The 26,920-nt window shown below is 35.6% G+C and overlaps 1 protein-coding gene across 1 annotated transcript in view; it reads right to left on the reverse strand.

Annotated features, from left to right (window-relative positions):
* The window catches only part of Bche (butyrylcholinesterase), a 54,958-nt gene that overhangs the window by 18,485 nt on the left and 9,553 nt on the right, over positions 1 to 26,920 (reverse strand). The window lies entirely within an intron of this gene.

Raw genomic sequence — 26,920 nt, forward strand, 5'->3', positions numbered from 1 at the left:
GTTCAACTGCTGAGAGATGCCTATCTTGTAGCACACAGGCAAGAAACCAAAGAGGAGAGAAGCAGAAGTGAAATAGGAATAAGAAAAAAAAATCATTGGTCAAGATGGATTGCATTCATAAACTGCTTTGTTAAATGGCAACTCCTTTGTACAACTAAAGACAATCATAAAACTGAAATAAATTAAACATAAATAAAAGACTAAAAAGAAAAGATGCCTGTGGTTTTCTTGTTATTCCCATCAGAAATAGTGAATGATCATATTCAAACATGACCACCACCACAACATCTTCACCCCCATCCAATCCACCCCTTCCCTTATATTTCTCAAGTCTGTGGTATGAATTCACAATGAATTCTTGCCTGCATTCTCCACTTCATTCTTCTAGCTCTCTCCTTTTGGCCCCATGCTAACCTCTTGCACGTACACAACCTAAAATTAAAGTAAGTAAGGGAGGGGTAAGTGGGGAGGGGTGGATGAGAATGTGGAAGAGGTGATACTAATCAAGAGACAGAAACTGCTTTGGTGAATGTACAACCACGTAAAGGTAATAAAAATAATAAAAAAATAACAGTTAATAAAAAATGACCACCAAATAGAAATGCAGGCTTAATAGATGATTACTTTTCTAGTTTCATTAAAGTTGATACTTTCATTGAAATCTATGGAATTCTGCTTTTAAACACTTTTTACTGTGGGAATTTGACATCTGGGACAATACAGATTTCTCATAGTTTTACTAAGATATTTTACTATTACGATGAAAGAATTAATAAAATAGTTTGTAACTAAAGGCCAAATATGCACATTGAAAAAGTGAAATGTGGAGATTTAGTGTCATTAGAAAAAAATCAGAAAGCAATTCAACAAAAACTGAATATAAAGAAATTATGGAGACTCAGTTATTATCAGGATTGGAGTGGTATCAGCTAATGAAAATATTCACACGTTTCTACCATTATTTTGACATATTTACATAAGGAACAGACAAAAATAATTTTCACATAGTAAACAAATTCACACTTCATATTTAAGGACACAATGAAATCATAGCATAATGTGTTTCAGGAAAACCTAGTGACATAGTTGTGTTGGTGAGTTTTCTGTGCTCTGATAAAAATACTCAAAATAATTTAAAGGAGAAAATGATATATTTGGGATCATGGCTTTGGATACCAAGTTCCTCTTTCATTCTATAATCAACTGGCTCCATTTCTTAGGGCCCAAGTTAGGACAGTGTTTTGGTGTCTTGGTTGTAGTGTGTGTGTGTGTGTGTGTGTGTGTGTGTGTGTGTGTGCATGATAAAAGAGGCTTGCCACTTCATCCTGGCCAGAGTAAAGGAGCATGGGAGAGTATGTTTTAGGAAGAAGAGCCACTTTATCAGAGCCCATGCTCAGTGCTGACATCTCCCTACACCACTACCTGACCTCGTAGGTTCCACAACTTCCCCCAAAATGGCCACTAGTTGTGGACTTTTCAGAGAATTCATCCATTGATGAGCTTAGGGCTCTTATGGTCTAATCACTTCCCCCAAAACTCAGTTGGCAAACAAGCCTTTAACCCAGTAGCTTTAGAGGGACATTGCAAATTAAACCAGAATGTAGGGGAAGCAACGCTCTCTAGAAACAGAAAATGACAAATAAAATTCTGTTTTTCCCAAGAAGAATAAATTTGTTCATGAAATAAAATGGATATCACCCATTTGGTTCTTTCTAGAAATTCCTTATGAGCAATATTTTATAACTTTTACCAAGGTCGACTATTGATTTAACAAAGTGTTCCAAGATGAGATCTGTAATAACCAAAGATAACTTTTCAAAATTATATGAATAAATTGTAACATTTTTTCTAATTATATAATAAACTAATACATACTTGATACCATGACATTCTATTGAAGTGAGAAATTTATGAATGTGATGCCTATAATTCAGCCATGCTATCACCATTTGAGTTCACAGGTGGTGCCTTCCACATGCCTAGCTTACCAACTTCATGTACTGAAATTCATGTCTTTCTACAAGTTTCTATAGTGATCTTTACAGTCAAATAGGACATTCAAAATTGTCACATACATGAACCTGGATATACACACAATCTGCGTGCTACAGAATAGTCACATTAATCAAGTTTCTTGTAAACAATAGAAATTTATTTCTCTCAGTTTCGGAGACTAAGAACTATGTTATCATAGCACTGGAAGATGTATTTTCTAGTGAGGACCCACCCTCTGGGTTTTAGCCATTTTCTTACTGTGTTCCCTGCTGGCAGACAAGGAAAGGATACATTCCCTTTCTCAGATTTAGGGACCATAATAGGACTCTGGAAAGCTTTACCCTCAGGACCTACTCATTTCTAGAAGGCTCAGTGGCATCACATTGGGAGTGATTTCATTGTGTCTGTTTTAGGCAGACATAAATCTCAGTGGGTAGGACACAGATCACAAACACATAGGGAAATATGTGTAGGGAGAGAGATATATTCTACAATTTGAATATTTGAAATCTCTCCAAGTTAAAAATATTTCCTAAAGTAAAATCAATACTAATTCATATTAATATAATACATTATAACAATGCCAAGTAGATAAGAACTATATTTTGTGATTCAGAGAAAATCACAACTATTCATATTCTCATAAACTGCTTTCTTGAATGGCAGCTCCTTTGTACAGCTATTTACAGAAAATAAACATTTTTGGGTGATCAGTTCAGTATCAGTCAAATATTTAAATCTCCTTAGTAGTAAATTGAAGAAGAGAACTCCCTTTATTCTCATATATTGGGGAAAACATTATCATATTAACATTAATAACTTAAACAATTATACATATTGATTCATCAAATGTCCTGAAGTAGCTAATAGTCAGCTTCATTGTTTTACAGAAAATGGGAAGGGGCATCATTAACTCTGATGCTATTCCTAAGGATGTTCTCAAATGGAAATGGAATTCAGTTTTCCAGGTCCCTCTCATGTTTTCCACTAATGATGGTACATTTTTCCTTTGGAAAAATCATGGCAGAAGGATCTAAAGCAATCTAAACCAAATAAGAATGTAATTGTTCACAGAAAAAAAATTTATAGGTGCGTCTTTTCCAATGTAAATCACATTTCATGAAAATATCTAAATTCAGCTCTCTGTTGTTATTTGTTCTCTCATATGATATGATTTTTCTCTTGCACACCATGAAAACAAGAGAAATAATTGATGTAGGACCATGGCCCAGATTCATTAGTTCATGAGCATTCTTGTTTAGGTGAAAATTAAAGCATATTCTTTTATGCATGAATCTAGATACCCAGAAGGAAAGAACTGTAAGACTGCATACCTCAGCAATTTACAATAGCTCAACCATGCACTATGGATGACAGCTTAGATTTAAATATAATATGTGAGTGCAGTTCACATTCAGGTTGCCCATTAAAATTTTACCCTTTTATCTTTCCTAAACAGTAGAATTAAGTACATTCTCAACTTCATTGAGACATCATAAAATACCTATCATAATAGAGGGGGGAGAGAGGGAGAATAGAGAGGGAAAGGGAGGAAAAAGGGATGAGTAGGGAAGGAAGAGACAAGAGAAGGAATCAAGATCTCAAAAGGAATGAAAGAATAAGGAAGGGAAGGGGTGGGAAGGGGAAGAGGAAAGGCAAAAAGAAAGAAAATGAAGAAGAGCACTGAAGGAAATACATAAATTTCTAAGATTAACACTTGGATCTAAAGTTAAATCACATCAACTTGTAAAACTAAGAAAAAGTGAGAGTATTTTTATTTTTACTTAGTTCTATAAGACTACAGTTTAGTTAAAGAAGTCCAAGAAAGATGAGATATATTTAACTACATATTATCATGTAATTTAAGAATAATTAATATATGTTGTTACTGGAGACATGAGGAATCTGGAATCAAGATTTAGAACTATCAATAAGCAAAGGTTAGTTTCTTTGCTATTGAAAGAAGTGTTTAAAAGGAAGAAAATATTCAAATTACAAGAAAGGTACACACATGAAACCAAACCCTAAGTAGAAGATGAAATTACTGCTTGTTTTATAGTTGTTTTTATTTGCATTAATTATTTTTTGCTGAGATATTATGCTACTTTGTAGATCAGGCTAGCCAGAAACTCATGATTCTCTCTTATGAAGCTCAAGATTGCTGGATTACAGGTGTGTGTCTCTACTTCCTGAGTGACTTCTAGTGTGAGAAAACTTATTTTGTTATAATCACTTTTTTCTAATCAATATTGCTTCTAGTGAATGTTGTTTAACTCAATTATGCTTAAGAAAACAATGAACTAAACAAAGAAAGCCTGCAACAGACTCCAAAATGTTTCTTTTTTTCAACCAAATCAAAATCTTCCAACACATTTAACCTTTACTGAGATCTAGTTTTAGTTCTTGATTTTCTTAAATGCCTAACTAGATAGCCTATGTCCATCCCCAAACCCATTCTCTATGATAATATTTAAATTATATTGAGCCAAACAGGTTGGTCTGTGGCATAAATACTTCACTGAAATACGTGGGCAGTTTTGTGGTGAACAAATGGATGACAGTTTGATGGTAGACCATGTACCTTTCTCCTGCAGCCAAGAGGCTAAACTGAACATCTTCCCTTTGTACATCCACAAAAGGGCAAAGAATTGGCAGAGGGAGTATCTCTAAGGTTTTAATAGGTGTTGGTGTGGGGCGGTGAGAAAATCTTTCAAGAACTGTAAGGTTACTCTTTCTCCCTTCTTGCTCGGTGTTCAAACAGAAGGCTTTGTGTAATTAGGTGGAGGACAAGTGAATACCAGACAATGTTCCCTCTCCTCCAGCTCACCAGAAAATGAACTGGGCCAAATATTAGATTGATTTAAGGAGAAGCAAAATCTTTCCCTTCTGTTCTTCCTTTATCATCTTACTTTCCATCTCTCCTTCCTTCTCCTTTTGCCTCCATGCTCTGTTCCTTCTCTTCCTTTCCTTCCCTCCCTCTCTCTCTCTCTCTCCCTCCCTTCCTTCCCTCCTTCCTACCTACCCTCTTCCCTCCTTCCTTTCTCCCTTCCCTCCTTCCTCCCTCTGTCCATCCCTCCTTTCTCCCCCTCTCCATCCCTCCTTCCCTCTTTCCCACCTTCCTTCTTTTCTTCCTTCCCTCCTTCCCTCCCTCCCTTCCTCCTTCCCTCCTTCATTCTTTCTTTCTTCCTTCCTTCCTTCCTTGCTTCATTATCTTGACAAGTTCTTGCTGTGTGTCACCTAAATTTCTAAATATGTGGAATGTCTAGGTTTAGATCCAGTTTCGTTTTCTTATGGCAGGAGCAGATCAGCCTGATTTGGAAGTAATCATGGATCTCAGGGTAGCCCAGCCAGTGGTCTGCGGAAGGTTCAAATGGACTTCTACACAAGAGTAGCAGAGCACTTACTTTAAAAGGGGAAAAAGACTTTTTATTAAATATGGATATGAAAAGAATTCTAAGCCTGAAAATGATTAGCTTCTCCCTTGAATCCTCTAAGTCGGTTTTGGTCTTAGGCATTTGGGTTTGTTTCAGCCAATGCCAAAATGTTGACAGCAGTAAGCCCACAGCTTCAGGAACAGTCTTAGGACATGCTAAGAAGTCCTGAAAACTTGGTTCCATGGTAACAATAGCTTCACACACACACACACACACACACACACACACATATTTGGCAGGTCCAGGGGCTTGAACTCAGGACTTGGGTGCTGTATAACCTGAGCCCCTTTGTGCTCAAGGCTAGCAATCTACCACTTGAGCCACAGTGCCATCTGTGGCTTTTGCTAAGTAGTTTATTTGGGAGAAAGTCTCACAGATATTCTTGCCCAGGCTGGCTTTGAAATATGATCCTCAGATCTCAGCCTCCTAAATAGCTAGGATTAGAGGCTTGAGCAATAGCTAACCCCCACCCCCGCCCCACAGAAGGTTGACTTTAATACAATTTTTTGGGGGGGTCCGGTTGTGGGGCCTGAACTCTGGGCCTGGGCGCTATCCCTCAGCTCAAGGCTAGTGCTCTACCACTTGAGCCACAGCAACACTTCCAGCTTTTTCTTTTTGCTTATGGGGTGTTGAGGAATCAAACCCAGGGCCTGATGCATGCAAGGCAAGCGCTCTACCACTAAGCCACCTTCCCAGCCCCTAATACAATTTTTGTACATTAAAAAGGATGAAAAATGTTTTAAGAAACTGGCAGAAAAATGATGTTTTCTTTAAATGGTAATTTAAGTGTATTAGATAATTTTTTTCTTTAATTCAAAGTTATTTTCTTCCCTTCCTTCCTTCCTTCCTTCCTTCTTTCCTTCCTTCCTTCTTCCTTCCTTCCTTCCTTCCTTCCTTTCTTCCTTCCTTCCTTCCTTCCTTCCTTCCTTCCTTGCCCTCTATCTTCCTCTTGATCTTCCCCCTCTCTCTTTTCCTTTTCTTTTTATGCCCATTCTGGGCTTGACACAGTGGCCTAGGTTCTGTGCCTGAAGTTTTGTGCTCAAGGTTAGCATTTTTCTATTTGATCCAGAGCTCCCCTACCATTTTTGTTTGTTTGTTTGTAGTTCATTTTTCAGTTAAGTAGAGATAAGAGTCTCTCAGACCTTTCCTACCTGAGCTGGCTTTGAACCACTATCCTCAGGGATTAACCTCCTGAGTAGCTAGGACTACAAATGTCAGTCACCATCCTATGGAGTTATTTTCTTTATAGCACTATTCACGAGGGGTCATCAGAATTCACTCATCTATACTTTTAGATGGTAAAGAAATCAGATAATGCAATTGTTTCTTTTTTCCCTGGACTCTAGAACTCATTTTTCTCAGTAAAAGACTGGCTTGGAGCAATTCTACATCCAGAGGATTATCCACTAGTTTTTTTGTATTTAAAAAATATCAACAGTGACTGGAATTATATGAACTTATAAAATTTCAGTCTGGCTGTTATGTTTATTTATTTTTTCATTTTTGTTCAGAAGTTACTAAGGTTTGCTACCAGAGCCTAATATATGTTAGCTTGACTTTCTACCACTTGATCCACACCTCTAGCACAGCTTTGTACTGGTTATTTCCCGGATGGAATCTCTCTGGCTTTTCTGTCCCTGGCTGGAGGTTTGGAATACCAGTGTGTCAGAATTTACTTGTATATCTTTACACAAGACATCATTTCTAGGGCAAGTATTGTAGCACATTCAAAGAGCAGCAATGACACTGTTTCTCAAGGAAACATCCACCAGTAATCCACCAGTAAGGACTGTTATTCCTATACATCTATGTATAGAATGCAAATGAAATCAATGAATTTTTCAAAGTGATAATTTAATAAAATTTAACTTAATTTAATAATCAATTCAGGATAGTTTAATACGTCAGTAATGCTGGTAGGACCAAATAATGTTAAATCTGTATTATGGAAACACAAATATAAGAACAAATACAATTATATGCGTATATAGGTAAATAGTTGTATATAGATATACATGATACCTAGATACATGGAGATAATTTCCTTTGATAGACTTATATTAATATAAATTGGCACATATATATGTACATACTATATGTGTGTGTGTGTACATACACATATGTCAATATAGCTATACAAAATTTCTATTATGAAAACACAAATATTGGCAAAAATAGATAACATATATGTATATATACTTGTATGATGTATATAGAGACAGAATGATAGATATAAAGAGCTTTAATTTATATTTTTATATTTTTGGCAGCCATAGGGCTTGAAGCCTGGGCCTTGCTGCTGTCCCTCAGCTCTTCAATTCAAGGTCAGTGCTCTACAACTTGAGCTACAGCACCACTTCCAGTTTTTCTCAAGGTTTATTGGAGATAAGAGTCTCAGTGATGTTCCTGCCTTGGTTGCCTTGGAATGTGATTCTCAGATCTCAGCCTCCTGAGTAGCTAGGATTACAGGCATGAGCCATTGGTGTCAGGCATAAAGTGCTTTTTATTGATAGACTTATGCTAATATAAATTGTTACTTATTTGTATGTATGAATATATGTATATATATACAAATATAAAATCTGCACTATGAAAACAGTACAAGAACAAGTATGTATGTACATTTGTAATATATTCATAGATGTACAATATATGCATATATATATATATCTTTCTCACCCTATATAGAGAGAGCTCTTTGTTGATAGAATTATGTTTATATTAATTTATACATAATTACTAGTTAATAAAAATATCATGCTGTTTTTCAGTAATTCTATTATTGGATGAATAGTCAACTGAATTTAATCTATTTTTTCTGTTATGTGAAGTTCTGTAATTTTACCTTACTTCAGTATTGTACTTTACTTAACTATTTTCTGAGTAGTTATTCTTAATTTTAGTATGTTAATAGTTTTATTTTTCTTTTAAAAATAAATGTGATAGAAAGTTCATGCTTCACATTTGTAATCTTAGCTAGTCAGGAGGCTGAGATCCAGAGGATCTGGGTTCAAAGCCACCCAAGGCAGAACAGTGGGAGTCATTCCATTTCCAAACAACCAGAAAAACCCAAGGCTGGAGGCATGACTCAGATAATACAATACCATCCAAGCATAAATAATCCCTTATGTCAAACCTTAGTACCAACACATAAGACATGTACACACATACGTATCATAAGGCAAGTGTCCTTGAAGTTATTTTGTCTACCTCCCAATCAGTGTGTGTGTGTGTGTGTGTGTGTCTGTGTGTGTGTGTGTGTGTGTGTGTGTGTGCATGTGGCATTCCTAGGCTCTTGAATTCAGGGCTTGGGCACTGTCTTTGAGCATTTTTGCTCAAGGCTAGCACTCTAACACTTTAGCCACAGCTCATTGTGGACTTTTCTGCTGGTTAATTGAAGATGAGATTCTCTGAACTTTTCTACCTGGGTTGGCCTCAAAATTCAGTCTCCTTCGTAGCTAGGATTACAGGCCTGAGCCACCAGTGCCCAGCCCAGTCAGTGTTTTATTCTCCCTAGAATATATTCATGCATCCATTCTAAATTGTTTTGTTGTGTTCCCTAACAGAAGTCTGTCACCTGCAGACTGTCGCACTTCCATTAGGTGGGAATCGTATTCATTAGTAAGTCTTTCTAGTGAGTAAAATCTGTATTTAAACCCACTAGAATTTTACTTATTGGTGTTATTTAACTTCTCAAAGCAAAATATCCTTTCCAGATAATAAAAGTTATATTGCTGTAAATTTTACCCAGAAGGTATCTGCTTTGCATTCATCACAAACTATCAAATGTTCTACAGACTAAAATTTGCCTCTTCAACTCAAGGAAATGAAGTGACTCTTTACTACTGATACACCTCAGGATGGTCTGTATTCTATTGCTCTTTATAAAGTCACAACAGAACAATAAACCATTTTTCTGGAAGCTGTTGGTTCTTCATTGACTGCATTGTCTTTCCCCTGCTGTTCTAGGACTTTTTCTCTGAACACTGAACAGAGTAGTAAATAGAAAGGATGAATTCTCTGAATTCATTCACTTATCCAATAAACGGATGGAGAGAACCAGTACAAAATAAAAAAACACGAATTTCAGTTATTATAGATAGTGTCCATGTGCATAAAAAAGAAAAAGACAACTAAGATAACCAACTATATTTAAAGACATGAAGTGATTTGGAACTGGCAACAGAATGAGACAGGAAATGTGAAATGAAGCTAAGAAGGGTGCTGAATGGCAGCTTTCCTTCCTGTCTGTCCTGGCTACTGTTTTCTAGCTTTTACTTAGAAATGGAAACGTGAGGATGGACAAGCTGACTTCCCTCCTCCTACGGGTACTAAATAAAGCTCAGGAAATTCCTCAAGACTCTTTTTTATCCACTGTGACAAATGGGATTTCTGAACAACTTGCTAATTGTAGTGAAGTTTAACACAAAACTTACCTCGCACATCTGAGAATAATGCTTTTAATAAAACTTTACAGAATGGTTTCATACAATGTATCATTCAATAACTTATATACTGCAGTGAAGTATATATTGGAAGCCCGTGGATTTTATGTCAAAAATGTCAAGAAATGCTAAAGAATTAAAAGCTAAATTTCTGTTAATTTGTACAATGTTTTGTAATGAGAGCTGCAGAAGTACTGCTCTGATCAGTTAGTTGCACCTTAATGTTTTATATGAACATATGAGGAAATAGGGAATAAATTAGGAAATAGAAAATCTACAGTGGTTAAAGGGTTTTGACATTAAAAATCTTAAAATATGTTCAGTCAGGGAGGTAAGATCAAAGAATCATCAAATATAAAATGAAAGCAATTTTATAGTTAATATTTAAGATGGAGAAAGTATATGTTACAAATAATATGCATTGCTTTGCCTTGAGAATATTTATTTACCTAAAGTGCAATAATCTCTGCTTTTTTTCTAGAGCAAAGATAGCAATGATTTTTTAACCAAGTGTTCGCCAAGAAAGCATGCAGATTTTGCAAAATATTTGAACTTTCTTGAGTGTTAATGAAGTATTGTATGAATGTAAAGTACAATGATGACAAGAGGGAAAAGAAACGGAACAACATAATAACAATGAATTACCCCCTTTCAAGCATTGCCTCCAGTCTAGTGAATACTTTCATGCATCTATGTGTGCATTTCCATCACTGTATATAAGAGGAGATATGTATTACCAAATGGACAAGTTTTCCTGAGGACATGTAGAGTAGGCTTTAATATGGATATAAGGGGTTAAAGTGAGTCCATTCTTGAGGCAGTGACTATTTGTTGCTTGTTTATCTCAGCTAGCAGAGCAACATGAGGTGGTAATCCAAACACCTGGTTGTGTGCCTTTATAAGCCCTGCAAATCCTTAGCTAGGGGCTCTCCTCTTAGGCTCTGCTGTGTCCGTGTCCGGAGTGTAGAAAGAGGCCCGAGTTGCAATCCATCTAAATAAAACCTTGCTTTTGCATTTCGGAAAGTGATTCTAGGTGGTCTTCTTGGTGGGGGTCCTGTGACTTGGGCACAACAGATACAGACAAACAGACAGATTAATGGACCTGACACCATGAGCTTCAAACTAAATGTGCCTTCCTCGAATACATCCTCTTCATGGTGCATTATAGTAAGCTAGGAGTTTAATGGAAGAGCTCTTCCTATGAAGATAGAAAACTCAAATAAGAGATCCATACTTGTGTGTTTCGATTTGAACGTGATTTTTTCCCACATTTTCAGGCTTTAGAAAAAGCCTGGAAAATCCCGAAAAGTATCATCTAACTGCCTTATTTTTCTCACACGTGGCGACTCCCATGTGTCCTTCCATATTCTTCTACTCTGAGCATTCTGGGGAGCTCCACTCGTGAAATTCTGCCCACATCAATCATCTGCTTCCCCCTCCAATTCCGTACATCTCAAAGTACTAACCGTCACCCTCCCCACAAAACCCTGGGCTCTCCAATCCGCTCAAGGTCACCAAATCCTTCTTGTTATCGCATTACATTTAGGAACGGGAAATGAGTGATACATGGCTTAACGCTGCAGAATTTGCAATCAGACTCTTACTAAATCGATTGAAGTGCAATGTAGTTATGTAAAATACACAGAGCTTATTTATCCATTGCTATTTAATTTGAGGCCAAATAAGAGGCCAAACTGACAAGAACAGGAAGAGAGATTCAACGAAGGTTAACTGTCATCTGAATGGGCTCTTGTAAATAATAAGGTATTCAGATTCGATTTTATACACAATGAGATGCCACTGGAGAGTTATTATATAAGCAATAATAAGAGATTGTTTACACTTTGAAAATATCACTCCAACTACAAGGAAAATGAACTGAAGACAGCCAGGGTGTCCCCAGAGAGAAAGACTATTGTGAAAAAGCAGAAGAGATTCCTCCGCGGCTTACATTAGACATAGTACTCTGAAGATAGTAAGATCTAAATTAGTTTGCTATGTGTTTTGTAGGTTGAACTGATGAAATTTGCTGATGTGGAATAGAAAGAAAAACATTTACAAATAGCAAGCATTGGGCTTATTAGCAACTATGAATGAAAGTGGACATTTGCAGAGATAGAAACATAATTCAGAGTATACACCTAGCATGTATTGTTGTGGCCATGGATGAGATGGTTTAGCAAAAGATACTGGAAAAGAGAAGGAAAGACATCTAACCATGAGATTTGGAAATGGAGAAGAGGAAAAGAATCTATTAATTGCTTAGACATTTATTGAGTCATAACTCATTATGTACATATTATGTACTCTTTATGTTGTAGGGTCTGGGGATAAAACTGTGGACATAACACATAGGAATCTGATTTTTCTGGATCTCACATTGTAGTAAAAAGAACAATGGTAATGACTAAGATCAATCAGTTGGAGAATACAGGTTGAAGAAAGTGAAAGGAAATAGTAAACACAGAATATTTCTGTATGATTTTGACATCTTATTTTAGTTTAATGCTGTTGTAAGAAACAACTGATTTATACCATTAAGAAACACAATCATTTCAAAAATTAGAAAATACATTATTAGTTAGTTTGACAAGAAATGTACTCACTACTTTACATATAGAACTGTAATCCCTCTATACCTCAATTAACAATAAAATGTTGAAAAAGGAAGAAGGTATTGGTAGCATTTAGAAAAGATGGAATTATGCATTGTTTAACTACGAGGCATATTTAAAATGATTTTGAGTTTAAAGTCTAGAGCTTGTTATCCCATAGTGTATATCTGTGTATGTTTCATTGTTTGGTAGTGATCACATATTTTAGACTTAATTAAGATTGCAATTCTTGCAGGTTGGAAAAATTAAAACAGAGGGGCTCGATATCTCTGAAAAGATTGTGGGGATGAACATTGGAACAATTGGAAAGCAATATATGATATGGTGTAGAAAAGAAAGTAAGCTGGATGGTAAAAATGCCCAATTCTTGAGTAAATTCCATGAAGTTTTAGGAAATGACAGCAGCAAAATAAGACAGAGAGTGATATAGGCTCAGTCAGGAAAGGAATAATGTTAGGGGAATGAAATGAGTGAGTACTCCAGACATCTTCTCTGGCCCCGCTCCCAAACACCATAGGAACTGTGGAAGGCAAAATGTGGAACAGGTCCTACAGGCTCAGTCAGATATCATTATACAGAATTTTTAACTGCACTGTAAAAGAAGTTTTCCCTGGAAGTGGACTCAGAACACCAGAAAGAAGAGGCAAAGGGGATTGGAAATGTGGAAATTTGCAGTGTAGATTTTAATGTAGATTATCTAAGCAGTATAAATTCAATTCCAAAAGACTTTAACACAAAACAAATTGTGTGTTTGTTCATCAGTGGCATCAGACATCATATTACTTGGGCTGCATACACACAAGGATGTTTGCATGTGTGTATGGATGTAAGAATAAGGAGAGATCCACCTCTCTTCACATGATTCTGAGATCTTAGAATGAGGACAGAGATACCCTACATTATTAAATACAAAGCTCATCTTTTCAGTGCTGTCTGTACTTCTAAGAAACTTCAACTGTCTTGATTTCTTTTGCTCAGAGTTTAATTTTTTCCACTGATTTTCAGTCCACATATTCCCCTTGACATTTTTATTTTCTTATTCATGTTACCACAAGTAATTATGAGATAATGTGTTCAGTGAGGTGTCCAGTGAATCTTCATCATTCTACCATTTCCTACTTCATCTTTTCTTGGATGCGCATTGAGTATTAAGACTGACTTGGTTCCACATTCGGTTTTCCGTGTGTCCATCCCCCTCTTGTTAATCCCACACCCACTCAAAACCTGTTTCTGCTTCCTGATACTCACTTCGTGACACTGCCTGTTTAATTGGTGGAAGGGGTTACAGCATGTCCATTCTCTCCTGTATTCACCGTATTTTCATTAGCTTGTTGGCTTACGTTTGTTCTTAATTCACTCAGATGCCCTGGCTTGTGCTGAGTCAAAAACCTGGACAACAGTCCTCGATTTTAATTTCTCCCCATATTCTCCACGTTTATGCAAGAGATCAAGAAGTACCCAGTGATTTGATAACAGATGCTCTCCTATCGCCCCTCGGCCTTGTTTGTTCATCCCAATGCTGGCCAGGTGCTCACCATTGCTGTGGGCTATGCAGTGCATTTACTCACTGTCCCATCACTTTCCGTGCTCCTATCCTGGACATTTTCTTCTCTTCAGACAGAATTATCTTTCCAAAATTCAAATTTGAGAACATTATATCTCTGTATTCAAGAAAAGTTTTCATATAAATTCATGCTCTGGCCATGATCTCCCGATTCGTGGCTCCGCCGACTGCCCCGGCCTCATTGGCCTTTTGCTCTTTCTAGCACTTCCAGGTCTTCAGAAGAGTTATTTCATCTTTGGGAGGGAACTTTGATCTCCCTGAGAAAGGTTTCTATAACTTTCTAGGACAGGTGTGAGGTTTTTCAGGGTTTTACTTTCCAGCTTCGTGGTTAGCCCTGGTGTAGTATCATCACATTGGTCTGGCAGGCTCTGCACCCTGTGTGTGCGGACTGCCTAGCATTTAGCCTACTGTCTGGCTTGTAATTGTTATGGTATAAACATTTGTTAAATTAATGAAATTATAAAATATTATACAGATGTGTTACATTGTAATAGAAAAATTTGATTTTAAAAATCATTCATATTCATAATGTTGGATGAAACAAAGACTACAACCAGATGCCCAAATAATAGTGCAATTACATCTTTATTATAGTAATTATATAGTTTATTTTAATCTGCCTGAATAATAGTCAAAATGGATGAAATATGGGTCTGATTGTTTTAATTACCAAACTGGGTCTTTTTATGGCAGAATTGATTGATTATGCAAAACTCTGCAGTGAAATTAGGGAGAAAAAAATTTCCTGATTAGAATTCCAATTTTATAGAAAAGACTCTAAATAGTGATTCTGTTATTAAGTGGATATAGTAAACAAATCAAATGAAATGCTCCACTCTGTGTGTGTGTGTGTGTGTGTGTGTGTGTGTGTGTGTGTGTGTGTGTGTGTGTGTGTGTGTACCAAGCTTCTTGTGGCTTGTGGCTTGAACTAAAGGACTAGATGCTGTTCCTGTCACTCAAGGATTGCGCGTTACTACTTGATCCATAGTTCCACTTCTGTCTTTTTGGGGAGTTAATTGGAGATAAAACTCTTAAGGACTTTCCTGTCTGGGCTAGCTTTGAATCTCTATCCTCAGATCTCAGCCTCCTGAGTAGCTTGGGTTGCAGGCATGAGCTACAGGTGCCCAGCTTAAAATCTCCACTTTAAAAAATAACTATGATTTTTCTTCAGACAGCACCTTTTTGTATCTGGGTGTTGGAGTGAAGAATGAAAACGAATATTTTACTTCTCTTTTCCTATTCAATCTGAAGGATTTCAAAGCCAAATAAAGTGATATGATATTGAATCATTAGATTTCTCATATTAATTATAAATCATAAATTGCTATATATTTTTAAGTTCAGAATGAAATCCTTGATTATTGAGATAAATGATAGTTGAATTATCATGTTTGAGGACATTTTTTGGCATTATATAGGATTCATGGTTTTCTACACTCTCAAATTATAAGTCATTCTGGATAAAAATCTTTCAGTTTTATTTTCTAATATGTTTCCATGGAAAATAAACCTGAATTTCTTTCTATCTGAGAGAACATAATATTCTAATAGTGCATAGTTTTAGCTGTTTTACAAAATAGTTTTTGACAGGCTACATTTAATTTTTTAGTGATACAGATATTTGAACTCAGCACCTTATGTTTGTTAGGCATGTATTCTACACTTAATAATTGGGATCAAGGAGAGAAATTATTATTATTATTATTATTTTAATGTAACTTATTTTTAATGTAATTCAGATAAATGTTCATATAAACACAATGGTCAGTTGAACTACTTTAAAATAAACTATAATCTTCACAATGTCCTGTTATTTAAATAATTACAAGTATATCATTATACTTTATGCACAACAATTGATAGATCTGACAGGTTCTATTTATAAATTTACATGTTTATTAGTTACATATACAACTAACAATGAGACATTTTATTTTCCTTTGATATGTCTAGATGTAATCCTCTTGTGATATTTTGTGAATCAATGTTACACAACTGACTGGATAACAACACATTTATTTTATGATGTAGCTTCAGATTTTCTTCATTCCTTCACAACTTAAGAAGGTTGATTATTGATAGCTATGAGACTGTTAAGAATATACTTCTAGGGGCTGGGAAGGTGGCTCAGTGTCAGAGCGCTTGCCTTGCAATGCATGAGGCCCTGGGTTCGATTCCCCAGCACCACATAAGCAAAAAGAAAAAAGCCGGAAGTGGTGCTGTGGCTCAAGTGGTAGAGCGCTAGCCTTGAGCTGAAGAGCTGAGGGACAGTACCCAGGCCCAGAGTTCAGGCCCCACAACTGGACCCCAAAAAAAAAAAAGAATATACTTCTAAAATACCACTTACAGCTTCAAAATAGATATCCTGCTGAAGATAATCTTATCTCTGAGTAAGTTAAGAAAATTAAAATGTAATAAAACTGTCATCAATTATGTAGTGATATATTTATTTATTCCTTTTGACTTAATATATAAAGTTCAAACACTAAAATAGCCTCAAACTGTTTTTATCTTGTGTATTCAAAAAGCAAATGATACTACATATTTCTGAAAACATTATGAAATAGTTTTAAGTGAGAGTTTATCATATCATTTGGTAATTAGTCCATGAACATTGCTATGAACTTTCATGTTTCTGGGTTGCAGAAATGTTTCAACTTGATTTCTTGTGGGCTTTGGGGAGATTGGGTATATAATAAACCTATCTAAGCAAACTACTAAAATCCAAGTAGGAAAACAGTAGCTAGTCTCAATTTTAAAGGCTAAAAACATAGACAAGATTTTCAACTTTTATGTAAGACCTCATACTACTGCTATTTTGAGCATTCATAGGCCTCTGGTGAAGTAAGCTAAGTAAAACCTGACTACTTACAAAGCATTTTTTATTTTATTTTTCTACAAAGTAAGAATTTAAGATGACTAGATCTTGAGAACTCTGTAGCTCTAAGGTCATTCTCCATTATGTACAAGTCTATATTTCTAATTCCACATGCAGAATGATTTACATTTCCTCTCAGGTTTAGCATAAGTGTATTCTGCCTCATGACAGGTGATGCATAGAAACCAAATGAACATGAACAAAATCCTCTAAATTGTGAAGCAAACACGTCATATCATTCCTCTTTCCTCCTTTGACCATTATGTCTCTCAAGTGTTATAGGAATGGGCGGGGGGGGGGTCACAATTCAGAAATATACAATAAATGGGTAACTATTATCTAGACATTAATGACTGAGTTCTACAGCATTTCACAATAGCTTTAGTTCCTGTATATTTTATTTTTCTATACCCTGTATTCTGTTGCCTATATTTCGGAATGTAATAGGACTTCCAGAATTTTCTGAGTGCTTAATCCATTTTCAGTTCTAAACCTTCTATGAACTTTCTAAATGTATATAGTCTTATCTCTAGGTATACGGTCTGGTTGTTGGCTTAACACAATTTTGCAGATAATAAAGTTTGATGAAAAGTGAGGCTAGCATTGATGAAATGAAATTTTCAAGTGATAATAAACCAGTTTTCTATAACATGTGGTTAAACAAGACATAAAATATTCAATGACTCTTAAATACATAGGGCTTTTTGTAGGATGAATTAATTTGTATGTATAAATCAGTTCTTCAAGGATTAAAGAATACAGGCAAATTTTTATCATTTTATGTTTGTAGATATTCTAACTGTATGTTTATGTCAAGAATAAGTTCCAAATCAGGATAGCTTCATGTGGTACACAAATGTTTTGTAAAGTTTACACTAATTTAAAAATAACAGACACTTCAAAAAGAAATGTACTCAACACCCGTCTTTTGTAATGAAAACCCCTCTTGGCAGCACTTTTACAATAAAAATATAAAACTAAACTAACATAAAAAATAATAGGATTGAGCATTGTGGTACAGAGCTTATTCCCAGATACTAAGGAGGTGAACTAAAGAAGCATGTCTTGGAAAACTAACAAAAAATCAACAGTAGTTTATTGTGGCTCAAATTATAAAACATGCACTTGCCTAGCAAATGTGAGGGCTTGAGTATTTCTATAAATTGTGGCTCAAATGATAAAACATGCACTTGCCTAGCAAATGTGAAGGCTTGAGTATTTCTATAAATGTACAAAAAATACATAATTCAGTTACTCAATCATATAATCATTCTGAAATTCAATAAATAACCAGTAGATATTGATGTTCAATCACACTTGGAAATTTGGTTGAGAATTATTCTGTTTAAACTGACTCATTCTACTATTAGCATTCATTTATTTACAGAAATATATTTTTTCAGTCTAAAGCTGAAAGGAAAGGCACAATTCAAATGCATTTCATGGTTTAAAGCAAAAACTTCGAGTTTCCAGTATAACAAGGGCAATGAAAACCATCAAATTTATTATCATAGATCATAGTTAAAATTATTTTCCTGCATTATTGCTACTTGTCTATTCCATATAAATGCTCTTCCTTGTATTAAATAGAGAGAAAAATATACTTAAACAGAGAAATAGAGAAAGCCATTGAAGTTCCCCTCTACCATAAAAGTAGAGATTTCAATTTATGTATCTTTTTATAAGCATGATTAGTTATTAGAATATATTCTGAATCCAATGTATTCTGAAGCCAAGATTAAGACTTGAACACCTTATGTAGTCATTTTTGTAATTTTCTTTTTATATCACCCAAGTAAGATTTTATAAGATGTCAGTGTATCCCTTATATTACAAGTATAAACAATTTAATTTTCTATTCAGTCAAATTTCTTAAAACGTGGAAAGTGGTGATGTTAGTAGTAGAACATTTAAAACTGATGTCTCAGATTGGGAAATTTATTGTTGTAAACAGAACTACCAGGGCTGGGACATAGTTCAAATGGTAGAACACTCACCTTGAGTGAAAGACCCCTGGACTCAAACCCCCTTAAAAACAAAAGTTTGAAGGTTCTTATTTTTTGAGTGTTCAAGAGTATGATTTAATATCTTTTAAACATGCATTTATACATTTTATGAAATATTCATTTCAGAAGGGTTCTTTTTTTCCTAGGCAGAAAAGCCCTAAAACAAATAAGATCAGAGCTTTAGAGACAGGCTAAGGGAGAAGGAAATATTAGTTCTGTCATAATGTTAATAGTTTAGATTAACTCCTGTTCTTATCACGCTAATCCTTTCTTTCCTCAGCTCACTAGCCCTCCAGGGGAATCTGAAAACCTGCTGAGTTCTGGGTCACCTTCTAGAATGAAGCCAGTGGCACAGAAATATCCAGTTGTCTCCTGAGTCTCCATCTTCAAACCCTGCTGGCCGGATGTAGGCAAGGAGAGTTCTCACTCTGGTGTCCTGATTTTTACTGCTATTCTTCCTGCTCTGCTGATCAGCCCTTGGACACTGTTCTCCAAACTCTTGTTCCTAGGCTCTGTTTTCCTCTTCTCTGCATTCACCTGCATTAACTTGTATTTAGCATTACCAAAAAAAAAACTAAACTCTCAGTTAAATGGGTAAGTTTGAGGTGTGATTTATTGGTAGAACACTTGCCTAGTGTGTATGAAGCCTTGTGTTTGATACCAGACAGGAAAAACAAAAGAAAAGAAAGAAGAAAGGGGCAGAGGAAGAGAAGGAAGGACAGAGGGAGGGAGGAGAAGAAGGAAGGAAGGAAGGAAGGAAGGAAGGAAGGAAGGAAGGAAGGAAAGAAGGAAGGAAGGAAGGAAGGAAGGAAATACCCAACAAAACAAACAAATAAAAACACTTCATAATCTAAGCTCTGTTGTCTCATACCTGTAATCCTGGCTACTCAGCAGGCTGAGGATCATGTTTTGAAGCTAGTCTAGTCTGAAAAGTCCCCCTGAAACTCTTATGTCCAATTAACCACCAGAAAACTGAAAGCAGACCTGTGGCTCAAAATGGTTGAGTGCTAGTCTTGAGAAAAACAACCTCAGGGACAGCTCAGACCTCTAGCTCAAGCCACATGACTGAAACAAAACAAAACAAAAAAACACAAATAAACAGAAACGAAGTACTTCATAGAAAAGGTCAGAATAAAAATATTTTAAAAAATAATTTTACAAAAGGAAGTCCCATAGGTATTCATAGATACATCTTGAACTTAGCTGATTTCCATATCTAATTGGATGTCGCATATATTATATCCAGCCATGCTACATAAAGTATATGTTTCAAAAAGTGTAGTGTATTTGATAGATAATTTCTCGAATGTCTGGAATAAACCCATTAGATGGAAAATTAGCATGCTCATTTTAGAAAGGGAAAGTAAAGGCAAAAATGATGAAATGATTGCTGCTTCCCCCAATTGTTGATAGGTCAGTGGCAGAGCTGACTTACCTATATTCTGCTGTTCCATTTAGAAATCAGATCAGAGCTCCTATGAGGTTTATATCACAGCTGTAGAATTGTGAGCCATTCAAGTCAATGAGAGCTCATCAACTACCTCTACCCACTGGTGATGAAATAGTCTAATTCAGAGCACTGGAGCAATTCAAATAACACTGAAGTACTAAGCCAGGGAGTTCCCAGATGTGAGCAGTCAATGAATTTTAATTGTGTAATATTAATAAATACTAACAATGCTTGAGGGTCAAAATTATTGACTAAAAGGCAACTTGTTTAGTATTTTCTTGAGTGTTCTGATCATACTGTGGACTACATTATTTTTGCTTACTTGTGACGTGAAACATATATGCCCTAGCTCCATTGCTCTTATCATAAACAAATTCATTTTATTTTTACAAATTAATTTTTTTAGAGAGATGATGTAAGACACTCCAGAAGATTCAAGGAATCTGATAAGACAGTAGGTGTTTCATGTTCCCAGGGTCCTTAGGTTTACTTTGTTTCTGTGTTTCTACCAGAATACATAAAACAAGTTATGGCCCTGTCTTCCTTCACTTTCTTGTCTTGTTGTCACTCAGTCCCATTAAAATAGCTTACATTCAGCCAAAGCCAACTTAGAACACTAATGTCTATTTTCCACTCATCTTACTATATAATAGAGGATGGCAGTGCATGTCTGTAGTCTCAGTTACACTGGAGCTGAAATGAGAGAATCACTAGCACTCAGGAGTTTGACACCTACTTCATCAATACACAAGACCCTACCCTAAGTAAAGATGTAAAATAGCTGGACACTGGTTGCTCATGCCTATAATCCTAGCCACTCAGGAGGCTGAGATTGGAGGATCCCATCTCAAAGCAAGCCTGGGTAGGAAAGTCCATGAGACTCCTAGCTTCTAATAATCATCAGAAAACCAGAAGTGGAGGTGTGGCTCAAAGTGGTAAAGCACTTACTTTAGGGACACAGAGCTCAGGGACAGTGCCCTGGCCCTGAGTTCCAGTGCCACCTCCGACCAAAACAAGAAACAAAAAACAAAAAAGGAGTAAAGTAAATAAAACTAGGCAGATCACAGTGAGGCACTGCTTAAAACTCGATTAATCAATAACTGGATAATGAATCAATCACTGGATAATCATTCACTAATTAAAACATGTCATCTGTGATATGTTTCTATTCTTGAAATTAGTAATTTGATTTCTAAAAAATTGATTTGTTATAATATTAGGTTGAAAAGTTATACACTGGCTTGAACATTATACATTCTCCAAATACAGAAAATATTTGAGTAAACATGAAACAAACAACATTAACTTATTTCCAAATCAGTGGATGCACTAAATGTGATTTAGGATAATTTAGGCTGAAAATTCAAATTTAAGGTATATCCTTTCACACTAAGAAAATACTTATATCCTCTCATACTACAAAATGGTTTTCCCCATTGAACTGTTATTTAGCATTCTGGAAAATGTAATCAGACATGTACTTTATAGCTTCCTTCATAAATGTTACCTTTTTCAGGGGATTCACTTAATTTCTCTCTTATTGATGGCAAACTACTGCTGCTTTCTGAAATAGTTTAGAAAGTGATCTACTCCATCCTTTAAATGGTCCCATAATGTAATTCATCCTTTTCAAGTAAGTTATAATAATGTATTTTTCTACCTATATTTATATTCTGTTAAAGTCAATTCCTGGAATGCTGTAGTTAGCATTTATTGTTTTATTCATTTCTGAGTAATTCCTCACTCAGTCCCTCAGGGCAAAAGAGGGATTGGAATTAATAGGATATTGATACTGTCATGATAGCCATAAAATAAATCCGAAGGGATTTAATCCCTGATCTTCTGCAAAGTCATCAAAGTGTTCCAGTTGGGTTAATTATGGTAATGCACCACAAATAATTACAGAATCAGAGAGTAAGGAATTTTCCCTCACTCTAGAAGCCACAAGAAATTTTATCTGTCAGAAAATCTAATTATAAGACTGATAAAAATTGGAATAGATGGCCAGATGACAGTCCTTCACAATCTTAAACTTTTCTCTGTATCTCACGATGTCTAATTTTAGTCTATTCTTTGCCCTTACATCCGAAGCATTAATTGGGCAGGTATCTGCATGCTAACAGGCTAGAATTACATGTTTACAATCAAATGTATCATCTCAGAATATTTTCTGACTGCTTTTAATAATTCATGATGAAGGGAGCCTGGTGCGTGTGTAATATAAGGAAGTTAATGTTTGTTGGCTGAAGTCATAGCTGAGTTTTGTTCTGTCACCTACTGGCTGTGATTGCTTTTCTTCTGTGAACCATGGTTTTTCTCATCCTAAAAATGGTAGGCAGCCTCAATATTTCAGCACATTTTATTTTAATAATATAATCCATATGTTTCATACTTTGTCAGTGAGATAGTACTTATCAGATTCAAAACATTTGCTGCATATGATTCTGGTATATGAAAGTATCTACTATGAAGAAATGTACTGTAGTAAGTCTTTGGAATAGGTACCCATGTGTGTGCATCTGCATAACAATGCATCGGTATGTGCCAGTCCTGGGGTTTGAACTCAGAGCCTGGGAATTGTTCATTAGTTTATTTGCTCAAAGCTAATACTCTAGCACTTGAACCACAGCTCTTCTTCCAGGTTTTTGATAATTATTTGGTGATGAGAGTCTCATAATCTTTCCTGCCTAGGCTGGCTTTGAACCATGACCCTCAAAATAAACCTCTTGAGTAGATAGGATTACCAGGAACCAACTAAATGCATATTTTGAGTTAAAAACATGTAATGGGAAAAAATGAGAAAATGTTTAGGACTGAGTCTATCCAAGAACTAAGGTATATGTTCAAATAGGATATTATTAAATAACATGTTTTCATAGGTTCTATGGTTTCCCTTATATATCTAGGATAATCTTTTCAGATGAACAGAGTAGTTCAATAGCTATGTACATATGACCATATAAGATGATTCTAAGCAAAAGGAACTCCAAGATGTGAACACAAGAGGTTTATCTTTGTTGTTGATTTTAATGTACTATGTGATTTTTTTGTTTCTTTTGTATGTTCTTCCCCCTATCATATATCCCCTGTTGTCATTGTATTTGATTTTGGTACCCTAGTATTGTATATATTCTTATCTGAATTAGGGAATGGAAGGGTAACAACAGAATGGTGAGACAAAAGACAAAGGGGGAACCAATGAAACACTGATACTCACAAGACAATATGCTGGATATGTTCTGTACATAATAGAAGGATTTTTTTTTGATAGGAGAGAGAAAGAGGGAGAAAAATGAGGGAGGGGATAATAAGTTCAACTAGAAATGTATTCACTGCCTTACTTATGCAAATGTAACCCCTCTGTATATCACCTTGACAATATTTTTTAAATAGCATGTCTTTAAAATAGTAAAAGTAAGCATTAATAAATTCATAAACCTATAAAAAAGGAAAATTTAGGCTGAAAACTCGAATCAAAAATACATGAAATAAACAATTAACTCATCTGAGTCCAGCCACACATTAGATAGTATTTGTGAAGTTGCTTAGATACCAGTAAAGAATAAGAATGTAAGAAACAGAAATAAAACTGAAGAAGCACATAATGGTGGTGATCTTTGGCACAATGTTAACCAGCTTCCTATTTGTGTAATTGGAGTTTTAAGAGATGCTAGTGATAATGGATCTGATGGCATGGTCACAGCAAAATTATGTCACAAAATAATGACATAAAATAGCCATTTAGGAAGAGTATCAGAGAAGCTTGAAGCAATTTCCTACCCCTGTCCTTCCAGAAAAGAAAATCAGACTTGAAACAACATGGAAACACCAATGAAAGATAACTAAAGATGAAGAGAATATGTTGGAATCAAACATGCTTCTACTTTTAGAAGGCCTTTGTATATTGGGACAATGGTATGGAAAAAACCTCACTTCATGTTCATGTAACATAAACTGAAGATAAGAGATAATAATGGAGCAGATTGTACAGCTGCTGGTAGCAAGTGATACATCCAGAATCCCGTTTTTTTGTATGTGCCTTTTTTTAAGTATCTTTCCATTGAAATAAAATACAGGAAGTTTCTTAAGAGAAATTTGAGAACAACCTGAAGAATGACAACTTCTGTAGACTGTTCCAAAGTATAGTAAATTTCAGTCCATATAAGAAAACTAGAGAGGCTGGGAAGGTGGCTCAGTGGTAGAGCGCTTACCTTGCATGCATGAGGCCCTGGGTTTGATTCTTCAGCACCACATAAGCAAAAAGAAAAAAGCCGGAAGTGGTGCTGTGGCTCAAGTGGTAGAGCGCTAGCCTTGAACTGTGCTGTGCCCAGAGTTCAGGCCCCACAACCGGACCCAAAAAAAAAAAAAAAAAAGAAAACTAGAATCCACAAGGCAGAATACACAACACTGAAGTGAAAAATATGTGCACAAACAAAAAGATCATTACAAATGCTTTAGAAATATACTTCATATGACCATGTAAAATCAGACAATATTTTAAAGTTTTCATAATATACAATAGTCAAAACATGTAAGGCCTGGGTTTAATCCCCAGCACCAAAACAAAGCCAAAACAACAGCATACAAAATATAAATCTAATACAAATAAGTACCTTATGACAGCACAATAAGAAAGGTATGGAGGGGAATACCCTATTTTGAATTTTTTTTTATTTGCCGGTCATGGGACCTGAATTCTGGGCCTGGGCACTGTCCCTCAGCTCTTCAGGTCAAGGCTAGTGCTCTACCACTTGAGCCACAGAGCCACTACCGGCTTTTTCTGCTTATGTGGTGCTGAGGAATCGAACCTATGGCCTCATGCATGTAAGGCAAACACTCTACCACTGAGCCACAGCTTTGAATAATAAGAATAAAGTGGGAAACTGATTTGGAAAGAGAAGTTTGGGGAAGGAAGAGATGTTAGCCTTTAAGTGGAGAGACTCCAGGACCAACTCTCTGTGGACGATTACAACAAATTCATCACATCTTTCAGTACTAGACTAAGCTAACTTAGGACAGGGAGGTTAATTTTATTATGATCAAAGAGTCAAGTTAGGAATGCAAAATCTAAAATGTCCATAGAAGTAATAATATAGTTATAAAATATTAAAAAGGAACTTATAATGAAATAGATAAGACCCTTATTATAGTTGGAGTTCTTAGCAGCCACCCACTCAATACTTGAAGCAAGTAGACACACTATTAACATCTTGTGTGAATTAATTTACAGAACTCATAATATAAAATAATAGAAGAACTCACATTGTTTCCAATGGGGCATTACATGTTTGTATAGATTGATCATGTACAGGGTCAAAAAGTAAATGTTAGTACATCTCAAAGGTATAAATATTGTATGGCACAATCTCTTTCTATAAATGAACTAAATTAAAAATACACAACAATAATGTATCTAGAAACATCCCAAATACTGTAAGTTACAAAGATGATTACTAAACAACCCTCAGGCAAAATAAAATTCAAAGAAAAGTGGAAAACTTTTAAAAAATTTAAGCATAATGAATTACAATCTCAATAGCAATAACCTTAGCTGGTATTGTACATGGGAAGAAATAGTGTCATAGAAGCAATTTCATTGAATGATATCCGTTACCTTGCTAGTTCCTTAAAGAATGTGCAATTGGCTACTTGGGAACACATGGTCAGAAATACTTCTGTTTGGACAGTAGACATAATGAGTGAAACCTGAGAAGAAAAACTGAGGTATTTCTAGATAAAGTGAAGGAAGCCAGTGTAATCTTTTTGAGGAACACACTAATAAGTCTTTGATATTTTGCTGAATGATTTTTATTTGATGACATAAAGAAGCTAACAACATCCTGAAAAAGTCTTGTTAGGTTGAATGTAATGAAAGTGCAGTTGGTACTCTTACCCAGAGGAACACAGTATTCCACAGAGCTCGCTGTTCCCTTTGCTCTGCAGGCAGTCTCAGAACGCTGCTTTTGGGAACACTGTCCTGAATCTTAAACATCACTGTGCCTCATCTCTACATGGGGCTAGGCCAAAAAAGTTCAAGACGAGAAATCTGAAGTATGGTATCTACTAATAAATACTAGTTGTACATTGTTGTAAAGTTGAAAAGCCTTAGTTAAACAAGCTTTAAAAAGAAAAAAAATCTCTTCTGGCCCTCAGGATGCAAGATCACAACATTGATAACTCGGGAGTGAAATTAGGATGCTTTGTAAAATCACTGTCTAATGTCAGCCTTAAGACTTGGCAAGTGGAGAAAAAGCTTAGGTAAAGGCGATGACCCTCAGAGGTTCTGTCAAATAGGTTAGTTTAAAACTCTGCACAAACATTTCCGGGGGAAAATCGTGAGAATAGACAGCGTTCTCTGCTTTAGTAATAATGAGGGGCAAATTCCATCTCCATTTAACACAATCACCGACAGGAGCAGATAGATAGATAGGTAGATAGGTAGATAGATAGATAGATAGATAGATAGATAGATAGATAGATAGATAGATAGATAGATAGATAGATAGATAGATAGATAGATAGATAGATAGATA

Source organism: Dipodomys ordii, unplaced genomic scaffold (assembly GCF_000151885.1).
Source record: "Dipodomys ordii isolate 6190 unplaced genomic scaffold, Dord_2.0 Scaffold30, whole genome shotgun sequence".
NCBI lineage: Eukaryota > Metazoa > Chordata > Mammalia > Rodentia > Heteromyidae > Dipodomys > Dipodomys ordii.